This window comes from Diabrotica undecimpunctata, chromosome 7 (genome assembly GCF_040954645.1).
Source record: "Diabrotica undecimpunctata isolate CICGRU chromosome 7, icDiaUnde3, whole genome shotgun sequence".
In the NCBI taxonomy this organism is placed as follows: domain Eukaryota; kingdom Metazoa; phylum Arthropoda; class Insecta; order Coleoptera; family Chrysomelidae; genus Diabrotica; species Diabrotica undecimpunctata.
Genome location: NC_092809.1, coordinates 28,085,936 through 28,102,549, shown reverse-complemented (window position 1 = coordinate 28,102,549; position 16,614 = coordinate 28,085,936). Strand labels below are relative to the sequence as shown.

General features: G+C 32.5%; 1 protein-coding gene across 1 annotated transcript in view; it reads right to left on the bottom strand.

Moving 5' to 3' along the window:
* Positions 1-10,571, bottom strand: part of LOC140445120 (atrial natriuretic peptide-converting enzyme-like) — a 154,313-nt gene extending 143,742 nt beyond the window's left edge. Inside the window, exon 1 of the mRNA XM_072536951.1 lies at positions 10,205-10,571. The gene's annotated coding sequence lies outside the window, so the exon portion shown is untranslated. The remainder of the gene's footprint in view (positions 1-10,204) is intronic.
* Between the last annotated feature and the right edge of the window lie 6,043 nt (positions 10,572-16,614).

Below are 16,614 nucleotides of genomic sequence, written 5' to 3'. Positions count from 1 at the left end.
TGGGTTTTAATAACTTCTCATTGGTTTAATATATAGCTTAAAATAATTATTGAGAAAATAGTTCACTTACCCATGACCCCCTCCCTCCCCCCTCCCCACAAAAATTTCTGGATCCGCAACTACTCTGAATACGAAAGAAACTCAATTTATGGTAATCACTAAATCACAACAACGGCAAGAGAGTCTACGGCAATGTTCCAAGGCGAACAAATAAGTGAAAAAAATACAAATATTTAGGATCAATAATTAACGACAACAACAACTATACTGAAGAAATTAAATCAAGGACTGGACAATTAAGATACACATCTACCAAAATGAACAATGTTTTGTGAAACAGAGATTTGTCGATAGTATTAAGAGTTAGATTTTTTGAGTTCTGACGAGTTTTCTGTGCTGCTGAGTGGATGCATGGACGCTAAAGAAATAGTATGGAGGCTTTCGAAATGTGGGCTTACAGAAGTATGCTTAAAATAAGCTGTATCGACAGAGCCTGAATGGACAAATGCGGTGGTATTAGAAAGCATGAGAAAACAAAAGTAATTCTAAACAGTATCACAATTAGAAAGTTGCGATATTTTTGTGCAATAACTCGATTATGCTTTTTTATAAATATTTATTTTCTATAGATTACTTTAAAACTTTTCCTGTATAGTTTTCCAGAAAATATCCAGAATATGATAATTTCAATATTGAAACTATGCGACAGATTCGTATCAGATCAACCACATTTTGATTTTAATTTTTTGTGCATTTATACAAGAGTTTCAGCTCTCTGTATGTCTCTAGTTAAGGAATCGTTTTCAAATAAAATAGGGACAGTAAACGTATTTGTATTTCTTTTGTTTCTCTTCTAAAGGTATATCTTAAAACAGTATTATTCAGCAGTACAACAGTATTATTCACCGCGTCCTTTTAGTATCATGTATATCATTCCCATACTTATAGTTATCTACTGTTCTATATTAGTTTTGATGTAAACTAATTTGTTTTTGAATTAAATTTGGTAAATATTTTAACAATATAAAAATATTTTATTTGCCATACCATTTTTGTTGAATAAAATTGACCTTGCCAAATTCTTTGGCAAGTTCCACCCAAATTACACCTGTTTTAAAAAAGGAGTGCCACCGGCAGTATTTGTAAACGAACGATCGGACAGCAAATGTTTGTTTAAACAAACACAAGATACCTACGAGACTTTCTCTGCCTACGAAAAGGTCAAAAGTATCTAAAGTTGCAATACATAGATACTTATACATTTTTGCTATTTTATATTTCAATTACAAAGACAGATCGAAAACGTGACTGTGGGAAATGTGTGTCACTGCTGTTGAAACAATATAAACGATTTTGAAATTATTTATGTTCACTAATGACTTTATACTGATGAAGACAACAAATAAATATCGTCTTAGAATTAATCCAATTTTCTAAAAACAATGGCAATCGTATAGCAGACACTTCGAGGCAGTATATATCTTTGTAAAATAAATTTTATAAAATTGCAGTTTTCAGTAATATTCTTTAGATATTAATAGTATTGGACGCGTTACGTGAGCGATGAAGTAGTAGTGCGGCTTACGACAATTTGTGATTAGATGCTCTCCAGCCCATTGCATCTGTTGAGGTGGTTTACGTTACGGGACTTATCATTGTAATCTGACTAATCGGGCTCAGTCGTAGTGTTACGTATATTTGAAATTTGACCCTTTTAACAGGTTGCATGTCGTGCTTTAGTGTCTCGTCATCAAAATGGAATCGAAAGGGGAAATTGAAAAAACTCTTTTAATCAAAATATATAAAGTTCTTAAACATAAAAATGCAAAAAGTGGACTGTGGGTGAATTTTGAATTAATAAAGTTTGAAGTTGAATTTATTTAAGATTTTGCACGGTACAAAGATACTGCGATATATTTTCAAAAGCAAGACAGCAAGTCTCTTAAGGCAAAAATGTTCTCTTCGATATCTTTCTGATAAAAACAATACAGGCAGTGAACCTCTTTGGAAAAATTTGTAAATCGCTACCAACTTCAAGAAAGTGATTATTAAACAACTATTAAATTTTATTGCAAATGATCTTCGTCCACCGAATATAACAAAAGGTATTTTTTATTTATGTTTTTATAAAATGTTTTATACTTACATAACATTTTAGGTGAGTGTTTCATACAATTTGCCAAAGAATTAATTAATTTGGCTGCAAACTTTGGTGAACACGATTTGCAAAATAATATAAGTATAGCTTGCAGAAAATTTAGCAACTACAATTTTACCAGGAGAATAAGACAGGATCAAATAAACATAATTACAATCATTTCTTAGAAACTCCGAAGTTTCTTTTATTACGGCTCATTGTTTCTCGACTCATGACAATATATATGTATATCTTAAGAAATATATACTTGGAACTCGCGAATTTGTAATAAGAACGATAAAAACGGGTATTACTGTACAGAAATTGAAATGTACTAAAGACATATTAAAAGAGTACCATGAATGTAAGACTGAAGACGAACTTTCAAAGGTATAATAATTGTTACATTTTTGTGTAAATTTTCTAGAGTTCTTTAATGTTTCTTTCAGAAATTTTTAAACATTAGCACTTTATATAAAGCTTTTAGACAAGTTGAATGTTTTTTTTTTATTTATTTTTATCAGAAGAAATTATTGGGACAAAACAAACATGGTGTATTCAGAATCCTCCAAATAATAACGACCACTTATATTTCAGTTTAAGGTCATTTCAAGAAAGGTCAGGTAAAAGAATGTGTGTTTAATATAAATGAACCCACAAATGCTAAAAATAAATATTCAAGTAGGTGCAAAAAAAATGTTATAGTTATTTATTTAGCATATGGCGTACATGGACAATACAATTATAAATGATTATAATGCATTACAAATATATATATACCAACAACACAGTTTATTAGGGCTGCAGTCAGTAGGTTTGGCCGGGATGTTATAGAAACACTCTTTTGACTTTTGGTCGAGCTTTCGGAATTCTTTTATTCCTTCTTCAAGACACTGTAATTAGAAGAAAGTGTAAATATTTACAACATATCTCTAATTGTCATTACAACTTACTAGTCGTTGAGATTATTTTTCTAAAGCTACGACACTCAACATTGAAAACACACATATAAAATATAACATTTAAAATAATGGACAATATACATTTTAAAATTTAGTTGGAAAGTTAAAATTTTGTTAGTGACATCTTTTCATGGTGTGTTTTGACTGATCCATAGACAACAGAAAAAAAAAACAAAAATAGTGTGATTAAAAAGTAATTAGGAGTTCCTGCTATTAAATTAATGGAAGTAGTATCTTAAACCTGTCTTGATAGTAAGCAACATATTTTGTATGACACTAAACTGTTGTTTTCGTTCGTAATAACTTCACCCTTTTAAGTTAAGTTTCGAATATAAACTGAACAAACGAGGCACGTGGCCAAAGCATACCCATTATATTATTAAAAATCTGGGGAATTCTATCCTAATTATCTTGCAACGAATAGTACCTTCGGATATGAATTCCAGGTTTTCTAGTAAAGTGATCAAACGCGAAGATTAGTATTGAAATATCCAAAGAGATAAGGTATTCTTATTTACAAAATTGTTAATGGTTAAATTCTTATTTTTATTAATATAATATAATTACATAACATTAGCCGTGAAAGTTTTAATTGTTTTTTTGCTAAATTTATTAGTATTAAAATATTATTAATATTATATATATAACAGTATTAAAAAATATTATGTTATTATTTAATGAATAAACACCTCAGGAACGCCTATGGTTTACGACCGTTTTATGAATTTGAGGCACATTTCGTGCTCTCAACAATTTATGAACGGAGAATACTTCATAAGTTTATCGAAGACGCTTCGCTTTATATTTCTAAAGCTTCATCAGTTCTAACTCAATATGTAGTATATTATCGATCTTATTATATATCTACTGTAAACTTTACTCATTATTTAAAACTAACTTAACAAAAAAAGAACAAAACAAAAAACACACAAACTCTGCAAAAAATAATGTTCATCTTCGTAGATAGGAAGATTAAAAAATTTTTAAACGAACATTTGGCTTCATTTACATGGTTCTCCACTGAAGGCAAGCAAGCATATTTTATTTATACCTTTTACTAAAGATTTGAAATAAAAAATTTTATATGTAGTTAAGGTTATGTGCTAAAAACATGATAAAATATCAAACAAGGGGTTTGTCATATTCTGAGCATATTCGATCTGAAAATGACAAACCTAATCCACTATTAACAGGAATAACAAAAAAAAAATAACAAAAATCGTTATTTATTGACATACAGTTGAGTTTATGTGGAAACACGGGGGAAAATACCAAAAAATGAGCTTTTTAGAATTTTAAGTGTGTAACCGATAGAAAATGGTAACGCTAACCCCGTCATTTAAAATAACTGAAAAAATACACGAAAAATAATGATTTAGAAGGTTGCCAAACGTTACATACATAACCTAAAAATTCTTTGAAAAATTCAAATATTTTTCCTGAACTCAATTTTGTACCAAAAAATCAGTGTTTTTGCGCATAAAAACATTTAAATGATGATAAACACTGGAATAAAGGGAAGAGAGAAACAGAAATCATTATTTGTCACATTTAAATTAGGTTATGTGCTTCAAATATAGGAAAAATATCAAAAAAATTGGTATTTTCAAATTTTAACAATTTTTCGGGGAGAAAATAAAAAATTTAATCCAGCCATTCCAAAGAACGAAAAAATACACAAAAAATAATTATTTAAAAGTTTGCCAACACCTAAATTATAACTTAAATTTTTTTGACAAATACAAATTTTTTCCCTGAGCTCAATTTTAATCCAAAATATCTGAAGAAATCAAAGGATTTTTGGACATTACAATGTACATTTACGAGATTTTTCAGATTTTTTAAAGCAAAGGATCGCTCAGTTAAAATGTTTTTCGACAAAACACATTTTTACGATAGGAGACCTCAGAGGTCACCTAGGGAGCTAAAAATTTGGTTAGAGGGGTTTCTATATATCTACTTTTAAGTACCTAACCCCAAATAAAAATTCAGCACAGTGCAGATTTTATCATCCTGTCCCGCTGTAGCCTTTCCAGTAGAATTAGAAAATAAGGATTAAATTAAGGATAAAATTAGGAAATATCCAGTAGAATTAGAGATATGTATGTGATTTTTTCCGAGCGTTATATGTATTTTGAAACTGTGTTGGATGTTTTGAAGATAGCTGCTGGCCCTTCAGTCGTAACTTTTCTTATAAAAGATTGGTTAATTTGAGTCCTTTTTAATTTGTTGTTAATAATTGTAACAATAATTTAAAAAAAATGACGATCTTGGCTCCTAAGGGTCGTACGACCTTTTTTAAGTTGTGATTTTTAACCAGTTTTCCAAATATCATTTAGCCATTTAATTTGAAGTAAATTCTAGGGAGTTATTATTAATATTTATGAGCTTAAAAAGTGCTATTTATTATTAAATCATTTTCGTGTACATAAATGTATTTTTTTCCATGGATCATTAGTACCTATACGTCTTAACGAGGAAAATAAGCCACGTATTATTGAGATCCATTCAGTCAAATTATCTGGACCAGCCTTACAAATCAGCTAATTTTTCACAAAATCTTATAAACAAATTAAATTTAGAAAAAACTATTCAACCGATCTAGCCCATATTTTGCACACAATCCAAACACGATAAGGCCCCTTAAGTTCAGGTACAGTTAAATCTTCTTCTTCAAGTTCCGCTCCTATCGGAGATTGGAAATCATTCTGGCTATTATAATTTTGTTGGTTACGTGCCTGAATAGTTTAATTGAACTGCTTCCAAACTATTCACGGAGATTGCGTAGCATCGAGATTTTACGTCTTCTTCTGCCTTTGATTTTACCCTGCATTATATTCCTTAGTAGTTCATATTTTTCACCTCTCATGATGTGCCCCAAATATTCCAATTTCCTGATTGTTATGGAATTGAACACTTCGTATTGTTTTCCTAGTTGTTCGAGAACTTGTTCGTTTGTTTTGCGATCCATCCATGATATTTTCAAAATACGTTGGTAACACCACATTTCGAATGCTTCTAGGTTTTTAATGTTGGATTTTTTAAGTGTCTAAGCTTCAACCCCATACAAAAGGGTAGAGAAAATGTAACATCGAAGCATTCTTATTCGGAACGATATATTGATATCGCGATTACAAAAAAGTTTTCTCATTCTATTAAAAGTTGACCGTGCAATTTCAATGCGGTATCTTTATTTTGTCTTTATTTATGTTGTCTCATCAGTATCTTCTGTGATCCATGTTCCAAGGTATTTGTACGAAAATATTTGTTCAATTTCTGTATTATCTAGTACTAGCTTAACTTTGATGTTTTGTGCTTTTGTAAATACCATGAACTTGGTTTTCTTCAAATTTATTTTTAGTCCATAATAGTTGCAATGCAGATTTTGTTGTTGAGCAAGGTGTTGCAGTTCTTCTAGTGTTCCTGTCAGAAGGACGGCATCGTTAGCATATCTTATGTTATTAAGTGGCTCACTGTTTATTATAAGGCCCTCACTGACCTCGGCAAGCGCTAATTCTGTGATGGCTTCACTGTATAAATTGAATAACAAATTTTATTAAATAATAAAAAAAGATATTAACAATATTCAAAAACATGATTTTCCAATAACATTTTGGTTTATTAACCGAATTTAATTTATCATATCTAAATTTGTGTATCTTCTTCTCAAAAAAGTTGTCTGTTAACATCAAATCTCTAAGTTTTTATACGTGGATGAGAGTCTTTTTGTAATATATTGTACTACACATTACAACTGTCAAACCCGTCTATACAGGGTGTTTCAAAAAGGTATGTCATAAATTAAATCATGCATTCCGGGGACAAAAATAAATTGATTGAATCCAACTTACCTTAGTACAAAAGTGTACACAAAAAAGTTACATCGCTTTAAACTTACAAAATAAAAATTGTTTTTTTGCATTATCTCGTAAACTACTTGACATTTTGTAATAAAAATGTCTTTCTTGTTCTGAAAGCATTTTTCATACCAAAGGAACAACAAAATCTAAGCGCACAGAAAAATTTTAAGGGGGGGTGTGCAGCCCTAAATCCCCCCAAACTTTTGAGTACGTTCAAATCAAATAAATTTTGTGGCATCATTAATTTAATACATTATTTTTAAAACTTTTTTGCCTCATCACTTTTTTGAAAAACTAGTTTTTTCCTAGTTGGAAATAAAATTACAATTAGTTTCTACGGTTACAATAATTACAAACAGTTTTGTCAATAATAGTCAATAGTTTGAATCATTTATTGTGTGAATAATGATTCACACAATAATGAATGGCCTACACTTTTCAGGAAATGGCAGATATGCATTTAACTTTGGGTAAGTTGAATAAGATTAAATTATGATTTCAATAAACTATCGGGAATATAGTAGGTGAATGTCAAGGAAATAGTGCAACAGCCGCAAGGCGTTATGCAGTAAAATACCCCAATCGAAATACAGCCGATAGACGATTATTTCTGACCATTGATCGTCGTTTACGGGAAACGGGTACATTCCAACCGCAAGTTGCTGGCAATAGTGGTCGTCCAATAATGGATGTAACTGATGAGGACATTTTAGAAATCATTCATCATAAGGGTTTGGAGGCGTTTGAAGGATCAGCTGCTTAAACCCTATCACTTAACAACGGTTCAAGAGTTATTGGTTGAAGATTATCCTGAAAGGATTGGATTTTGCGATTTGTTGTTAATGAACACTCAAAATGTTAATTTTATTAGAAATATTTTGTTTACCGACCTTCAGTAGAAATGGAATAACAAACCAACAAAACAAGCACATTTGGGCCGACGAAAATCCTCACGCCAAAAAAACGACTCATCGCCAAAGGACTTTCAAAGTTAATGTTTGGGCAGGAATTGTGGATAACAATCTAATAGGACCAGTATTTCTTCCCAACAATTTAAATAGTGATAATTATTTGCAGTTCTTGGCAAACGATTTACAAGAGTATTTGGAAGAAGTGAATATTGCAATAAGGCAAAATATGTGGTTTCTACAAGATGGCGCTCCACCGCATTACAGTAATGAAGTCCGGGAATACCTTTGCTGGCAGTATCCTGGTCGGTGGATTGGAAGGGGTCGTGACGGACCTATTTCTTGGCCACCCAGAAGTCAGGTCTTAACCCCATGTACTTTTGCTTTTGGGGGTTTATGAAAGAGAAAGTGTATTCTGTAACAATAGAGTACGAACAACAATTGAGGGTTAGAATAATTAAAGCGGTAAATCAATTTCGTCAGAAAAATATGATTTTTCAGCGCATTCGGTTTTCCTTATTAAAACGATACCGAATGTGTATGAAGAAAATGGAGGTCATTTTGAACATTTATTGTTATATCATATTTATAGAGGTTATAGATATTTTTTGTACTTGCTAATTCATTTAAGCCATTTATTTAGTTGCATGTAATTTTTTAAAGGTTAATGAAAAGGGCCGTAACTCAATAAAAACTGTTTTTGGAAAAAAGTGATAAGGGGCATAAAAATTTTAAAAATAATGTGTTAAACTAATGATGCCACAAAATTCATTTGATTTGAACGTACTCAAAAGTTTGGGGGGATTTAGAGCTGCACAACCCCCTTAAAATTTTTCTATGCGCTTAGATTTTGTTGTTTCTTTTGTATGAAAAATGCTTTCAGAACAAGAAAGTAACGTATCCATTTTTATTAAAAAATGTCAAGTGGTTTAGGAGATAATGCAAAAAAACAATTTTTATTTTGTAAGGGCTGTAACCTTTTTTTGTACACTTTTGTACTAAGGTAAGTTGGATTCAATCAATTTATTTTTGTCCCCGGAATGCGTGATTCAATTTATAACATACCTTTTTGAAACACCCTGTATAATTGTGACGAATAAAGATTTATTTTTTACTAAGTTAATAATTGGTATATTACCATAGTAGAGAAAGATCTACAAGTGTAATAGCAAAAAAAATCGATAACAAGTTACAGCACTAAATATAGTGAAAGGATAGATACGCACTGCTGCATGTTTGCGAAACATCTCTTCGACAACAATAATGAACTGAGTATAGGTTAAAATATTTTTTAAATAATGTAACCTGATATGCTGATTTATAAATGATTAGATACAATCATTTGTATTTTAATTTTTAGTACCAGTTTAATTGCTTATTATAAATTAATAACTTAGTGTTGGTAAATGATAAAGGAGATTCTTCACTGGAAGAAGATCCTGTTATGGTATAAAGACATTAAAGTTAGCATTTCCATATATTATACTTATGATGGAGGTTAAAAATGATGCACATATGTATTAAGTACCACAGTAAAAAACCAAAAGAAGTCATAAATTTGAATAAGACTTTTTGAAAACCGGACAAATTGTTATTAAAATGTAGTTAAACTGTTACACTTTAAAGTGCATTAATAAGCGAAAGTAAATCAAATAGACAATACACGATAAAAAATAAATAATGGGTATTAGAGGATCATTACTCTACCCTGACAAATTTGTAAATACATTCAAATAAATAGGATGGAAAATATGAGTACCTACAATAATATTTAAAAAAAAGAGACACAAATACAAAAGGAGCTACAAAATAATGGCAAATAACAAAAATTATTTGAATTCTAGATTTAAAAAGAGGTCGACATGAGATGAATAAAGTACAAAGTAAGTCAGTGTACTATGAAGAAATTTTATTAGGAAAACGTTTTAGTAAATATGTATTTAGTTATAATTATAGAGTAAGTTAATATATTAAAATATTAAAAATATCAATAAGAGAAAGCGCTAAACAAATGTGGACAATCAGCAAATTTATTATCTCATATATCATTCATTCAGTTCAGTTAATGATCTATTCAAATATTATAATGAAAATTAGTGAATAGAAAGTTATTGTTAGGATATTTTAAATTCGTTTCCACTAATTAATTTAAATAAATCTATAAATATTTATTTTTGTTTTTTTTTTAATATAAATTAAGATTTATTGTTTTTAAACCTAGATTTATTTGCAGCAAGCATATTTTACATACACATGAAATGATATACTATTATTTCATTGATTTTTATATAAATATAAGTTTTTTATAAATCTATAAATACATTAATGAAAGCTTACCCTTCAATTCTAGTGGGATATTGGTCAAGAAATCCTCGTAAAACACACACAAAACTGAAACACCCGGTATACAACCAACTTTCCGTTAAGCCACTTTACGTAGTACTAACCGAAGAGATCCTCGAGTACCGCCCGCTCGAGTACTACCTCTTCGCCAGCTGGTGAATGTCTGTCTGTGTCTGATATCTCCACAGAAGGATTTCGAGTTGTACTCACGACACCGTTTCCCAAATACACGCGAGAGTGTCGCTAGATTGACGTTTCAGATCACTAGGTCGTTTTTGTTTTGGTTTTTATTGTTTGTAACTGTGTAATTAGAAAAAGGAGGATAAAATAGAAGAAATAACACTTGATATCCAATTAAAAACCTTAATAATGCACGAAGAAAAAGATAATGAAATCGTAATGCTTGAGGAACTGTCTATTCTATACTATCTGCCCATAAATCTACTTATTGGCAACGGCCTTCTTTACGAACACAAAACGCTCTTCACAAAAAGTATCGTATAATAATTATTCTAAAAACGAAAAAAAGTTTCAAAATTATCGATTGTTAGTAGAATTTTAATATTCTTATTTAAAAACCAATACTACTACAGTCACTCGGGGTACTCAACTCCCAATTTTGTAGGACTTTTGTGAAAATTCTTTTGCTCAAAGTAACCACGTGAATCGATAGAGAATTTAATTATAAGAAAGTTTAATTGTTTAAAGTTTTTTCAGAAAGTTAATACTCTTTGAGCTATTTATGGTAAAAAATTGCGAATTTGTCTTGTCTTGTCTTCTAGCACCTGCCATAGCTTGGCTGGGACACTGTCATACGCTTTTTGAAGATCAATAAATACCATGTGTGTCTCCATATTATGTTCCAAACGCTTTTCTATTGTTTGTTTTAGGCAGAACACATTGTCTATACAAGAACGACCAGCACGAAAGCCACTCTGATCTTCAGCGTCTTCCCAGCAATCTTCAATTCGGCTTTTAATTATCTTCCCGTAGACTCTACAGATTGAGTTAGTTACACTAAGCCCTCGGTAGTTCTTACAATCTTTTCTGTCGCCTTTATTTTTGTATAGATTGCTGATATATGCAGTTTTCCTAGCTAGAGGTAGCTCTTCTCCTCTCAAGAATAAATTAAAAGTATAAGCCAATGGCTGAAATTGTTTGTCAGGGCCATATTTAATCAGTTCAATGGGTACTCCCCCCGGTCCTGGAGCCTTTCCATTTTTCATAGCGTTAGCGTGTTTTTTAATTTCTTCTGGTGTTATTTCAGTTTCTTCGCGGTAGGAAATATCATATTTTTGGTAGCCAATATCTTGGAATTCTGTTCAATCTTCTGTCAGCATTTGTTCATAATATTCGACCCATAATTCTGGGGCTATTAGAGTTAACCTACTGCATTCTTTTCTATCTGTTCTACTACCTCTAATTGTTTTCCAGGCTTCTTTACTTCTTGCTGTACCCATAAAATTTTCTACGTTATCGCAGGCTTTATTCCACATCTCATTTTTGGCTTTATTTACCTCTTTTTTTACTTCTTTGTTTAAGCTGTTGTACTGTTGTCGATAGTAAGGGTCCTTTGTTGCTAGCCATTTGTTATACATATTCTTCTTCTTCCCCACAAGATCTTCTATTTCTTTATTTCACCATTCATTTCTATTTTTTATGCTATCCACTTCTCCAATAGCTTCCATCTCGTAGTAAGTGCTGTAAGTCTCAGCTGAGTAAGTTACATCTCGTAAAACATGGACTCTTCAAATATTTTAAGGAAAAAAAGGGAAGTATAATATATACGTAAAAAATAAGTAACAAAATGTAGTACTTTTTATTAGTAAATGTACTCATTTTTTGCTTCAAACCTGAATTTTTCAAAATAAAAGAGTATTTTGGCTTTCTAAGGAATGTAGCCTTGTAGCCCTTTAATGATCTTTCAAATGTCTATGTATACATATATAAAGCTTGAAAATTAACTGACATATTGAAGAAAAACCAATGATATTTTTAAAAATGGTAAAAAAAGTTGCAACCAAAGATATAATTTTTCATAAGCAAGGAACAATTTTTTTATTGATTTAAATACATAAGTTTAGAATTTTAATGTGTATAAAACTATTTTTAATGTTGTAGTCGTCCTTAGGGGTAATTTATAGGGGCTGAAAAGTTTAAACTAAAGAAATATTGTTACATAAGCGAGGAATGAATTTTTAATTAGCTAAATGGAAAATTAAAACATTTTAAACTATAAATAGGCTTTTTAAGTAATTTTTTTGCACAAAGGTATATTTTCTAGGGGTTAAAAACTTGACACCAATGAAACATCATTTCACAGCAAGCAAGCAAGCAATGGTTTAACCCTGCCTGGGAGAGTTGCACACCCCTCAAGTATAACATTAGGGTGATACAATTCATTGGAGCGAGAAGTAATAACTCGCCTAAACAAGAATCACTCCATCCCGCTCCAATGCTCCAGACCATCCACTTTCCCCCGATAGCGCTCAGATGAGTTATAGAGGCTCTCTTATCAGTAAAATGCTTGTCATATGAGAGTCCTGGATACAAGGCCTCCTACACGAAATCTTATCCCAAATAATGCAGGCCAGCGTAATGCGCTCTATTCCCGTTGTCTCTAGTTATTATTATCATCAATCTATATTGCTCGCTAGGGCCTTGAGTACCCGCTACGCCTAGTTCGGTGACTCAGCTCACGAAAATGTGGGCAGCTCTCCCGTTTTTTTGGGTTTTGTTAGTATTTTTTGTGGTTTGCGCCTTTTGTTAGTGTTTTATTAATTTTTTTTGGTGGCCGAAGCCCTTTTGTGTGTTTTTTATAGATTTTTTATTGAGGTCTGTCTGAAACACATAAAACCAATATTAGTAAATTCAGTGCCATGCCAAAGGTGAACGCGTTTTCTTCTTGGGATAGAGCTAGGATTATCTAGACTTTATTATATGTTGGCTAATGTTTACTGTTTGGGTCTTCCGTTTCCATCTATAGCACAGATCATATCTTAATATTTCTCGCAGGATCCGGTTTGGGTGGTCTTCTAACTCAACGAATTTTGTTCTTGCTTTTTCCTTCTTTATATTCAGTACCCTTACTTATTTTAGGTTTTTTGAATATGAACCGTTCAGCGACATATCTGGGCACGTTTGCAGCTTCTCTAATGCAGTTGTATGCTGCTGGAATCTTCTTTTTGTTGCTGTAACTTGTATGTCCCATGCAAGAGATTCATATGTAATTATTGCTAATATGATGCTGTTTATCAGTCTTAATTTTGTTTTCATAGCTAATTAGCTTCTTTTTCCTCTGATTCCTCTTATTGCAGCTGTAATCGTTGCTGTTTTCTGGACTGTTGCGTTAACATGTGGTGTGAATGTTAGACCTTGGTCCATTGTGACTCCTAGGTATTAAGCTTCGTTTTGCTATTCGATGGGTCTGTCTGGCACTGTTGGCTGTTCTTTTGGGTTATCTCTTTTCTTTTTGAAGATAACCGCTTAAGTCTTTTCTGAATTTATTGCTATTTTCCATTGGACACTCCATTCTTCTATGTATTCAGTGTCGTATGTATATTTCTTACAACCATATCCAGGTTCCTATGTTTTGCCATGATTGTAGTATCGATCGTCTGCATAAAGGCTGATTAGTGTTTCGAGTGTTCTTGGAACATCTGCTGTATATATTCTATACAATAGGGATAATAAGACTGCCCCTGTAATGCTTCAGCTTCCGGAATTGCGTGTTTAAATAGAACTTATCCTATCTGAATCCTGAATCTCGGGTCGCTTAGGTACAAGGAGATGAAATTCGTCATGGCCCCGCTGTATCCATGATCCCTCATTTTCTATGTCAGTCACACTTTGCTTACATCCAGGAAGGCTGCTTCTGTATATTGCTTGTTATTGAATCCAACGGCTATGTATTCTGTAAGCCTGAGTACTCATAGTTCGCTGGAATATTGAGCTCTAAATCCGAATTGTGCGTCTGGGATTAACCCTAACATATCTCTCGCTGAATGAAGTCTGGTTTGGATGACTCACTCTACTATCTTACTGACTGTTGGAAGTAAGCTAATCGACCTGTAATTTTGCCAAAAAAAATATGTGGTTCTTTCCTGGCTTTGGTATCATGGTTACATGGGCTTCCTTCCATCGGTTTGGGAAGAGCCTATATCTTAGTATTGCGTTTGTTATGTTTGTCAGATATACAATTTTCGAAGGAAGATACTCTATTAGTGATTTCGTCTGGACCAGGCGCTTTCTTTGGTGAACTTTTTCTAAGCAAACATAATGACGGTATTAGATTTTTGTTTCGATACAGGGCAGCGGCAAGCCGCTTATACGTATTTCGACCTCTTTAGGTTTTGTCTGTTTCATCGATTATTAAAAAGCATTTGATAATGTAAAACACCAATTGATGATAAAATACCTACAAGAGTTGGGATTGGACGACAAGGATATAAGAATTATCGCCAATCTGTATTGGAACCAGACAGCAACACTACGTCTTCAAAATTTCAACGAAACAGAAGATTTCTCCATTAAAAAAGGAGTAAGGCAAGGTTGTATACTGTCTCCAATGCTGTTCAATTTATATGTAGAAAAGCCTTCGCAGAAGCAGTAGCAGACTCTAATAAGGGTATTAAAGTTAACGGCATATTTATTAATAACATCAGGTATGCCGATGATACAGCCATAGTCGCAGATAACATCGAATATCTTCAATGCCTTTTAAATGATCTAACTCTTACAAGTGAAGCTCGGGGTTTGAAAATAAATATCAAGAAGACAAAAACAATGATTATAAGTAGAAATGATTACCCCAACGCAAAGATATATGTCTCTGGAGAAGAAATCGAACAGGTCAGGCAATTTAAATACTTGTGTTGTTTGCTGAACGAGTGTTGGGACTCCGAGAATGAAATAAAGAGCAGAGTTGAACAAGCCAGAAATGCTTTTTTGAGGCTTCGTAAGTTTCTGACTGATCGCAAATTGGACTTCAACCTACGATACAAGATGCTTAAGTGTTACGTGTGGCCTGTTCTCTTGTATGGAATGGAAGCATAGACGTTAAAGGCCAGTTCCAGACGTTAAAAAGATGTCATGGCTGCGCAATATTCGACAATGGACAGGAATCCACAGCTATGAAATGCTTCGCAATGCTGCTAAAAACAGAATTATTTAATCCTGACTATTTAACATCTCACCTGACAAGAAGATGTACGGTGGACGCCTACGCAGAAATGCACGGCACCTTAAGAAGAAGAAGAAGAAGAAGGTCTCATCAGAGCGGTATATGCCGCTGCCCTGTATTAAAACCAAAAATCTAATACCGTCATTATGTTTTATTTCTTTACTCTTTTTGGAGTATCAGAAACTGAATTCACTACGAATTTTGACCATGATGAATGGCAAGGGAATGCATATTTTAGATTCCCTTAGAGGAAAGGACTGGTGCAGTAACAGTGGCTTAAAGACAAATCTTTAACTTACGATTCGCTGAAGACCCCACATTAATGGTAGCAACAGGGTAAGATGTGCTAAATCTTTTGCGAAGAGTAGGGTTCCAAAGCATTAAAGTGGGCATAAAAAATAATAAAAGTAAGACAAAGATAATGGCCGTAGAGAGAATTCGTATCGTACAACTAACAGACCGCTTACGTGAGTATGAGATAGTATAAAGCTTCTTAGTATACCATCTTCTTCCTATACAACTAATAGTATGATTACTTACAATGGAACTCGAGAGAAAGAGCTTCAAAGACGAATTGCTCCGGCAAAAAGGTGATGAGTCGCTTAATAAATATATGGAAAGATATATCTATCTCCCAAGCAACCAAAATGGGACTAGTAAAAACTTCTAACCAGTAATAAAAAACAATCTTTCTATATGGTACCAAAGAATTACAGAAACAATTCGGTTACACGAACACCAGAAGATCGATGTATTTGAGATGTGGTACTGGAGAATAATATTCCGAATACCCTGTACTGCATACCGTATAAACGGTTCTATTTTAAACTAACTTAACATTGAAACAAGACTGTCTACATCGAAGTATTTAGACATGTGGCCCCCAGTAAAGAAAATAATTTATAAAGACTAATTGTCTTCGTAACTGTTCCAATAAGGAAAGCAGAGGGACATCCATCAAGTCGTTGCCATCTGTATTAGGGAAAATCACGATCCTTAGTAATAGAGTAATGACAAAAGATATATAATAATATTAATAATAACTTTGATGTATCTGGGTTGAGTGAATTTTCCATTTAGGGGGAGTGAGACCTGTATGACAAATCGGGATAATAATAACTTGGGGGAGTTTTGTCAGTTTTTCTATCAGGTGCGGCCCTCTGCAAATGGGACATGCTCTCAGGGTATTCATAGGACCGATATACATAGGGTAGCAGGGTCA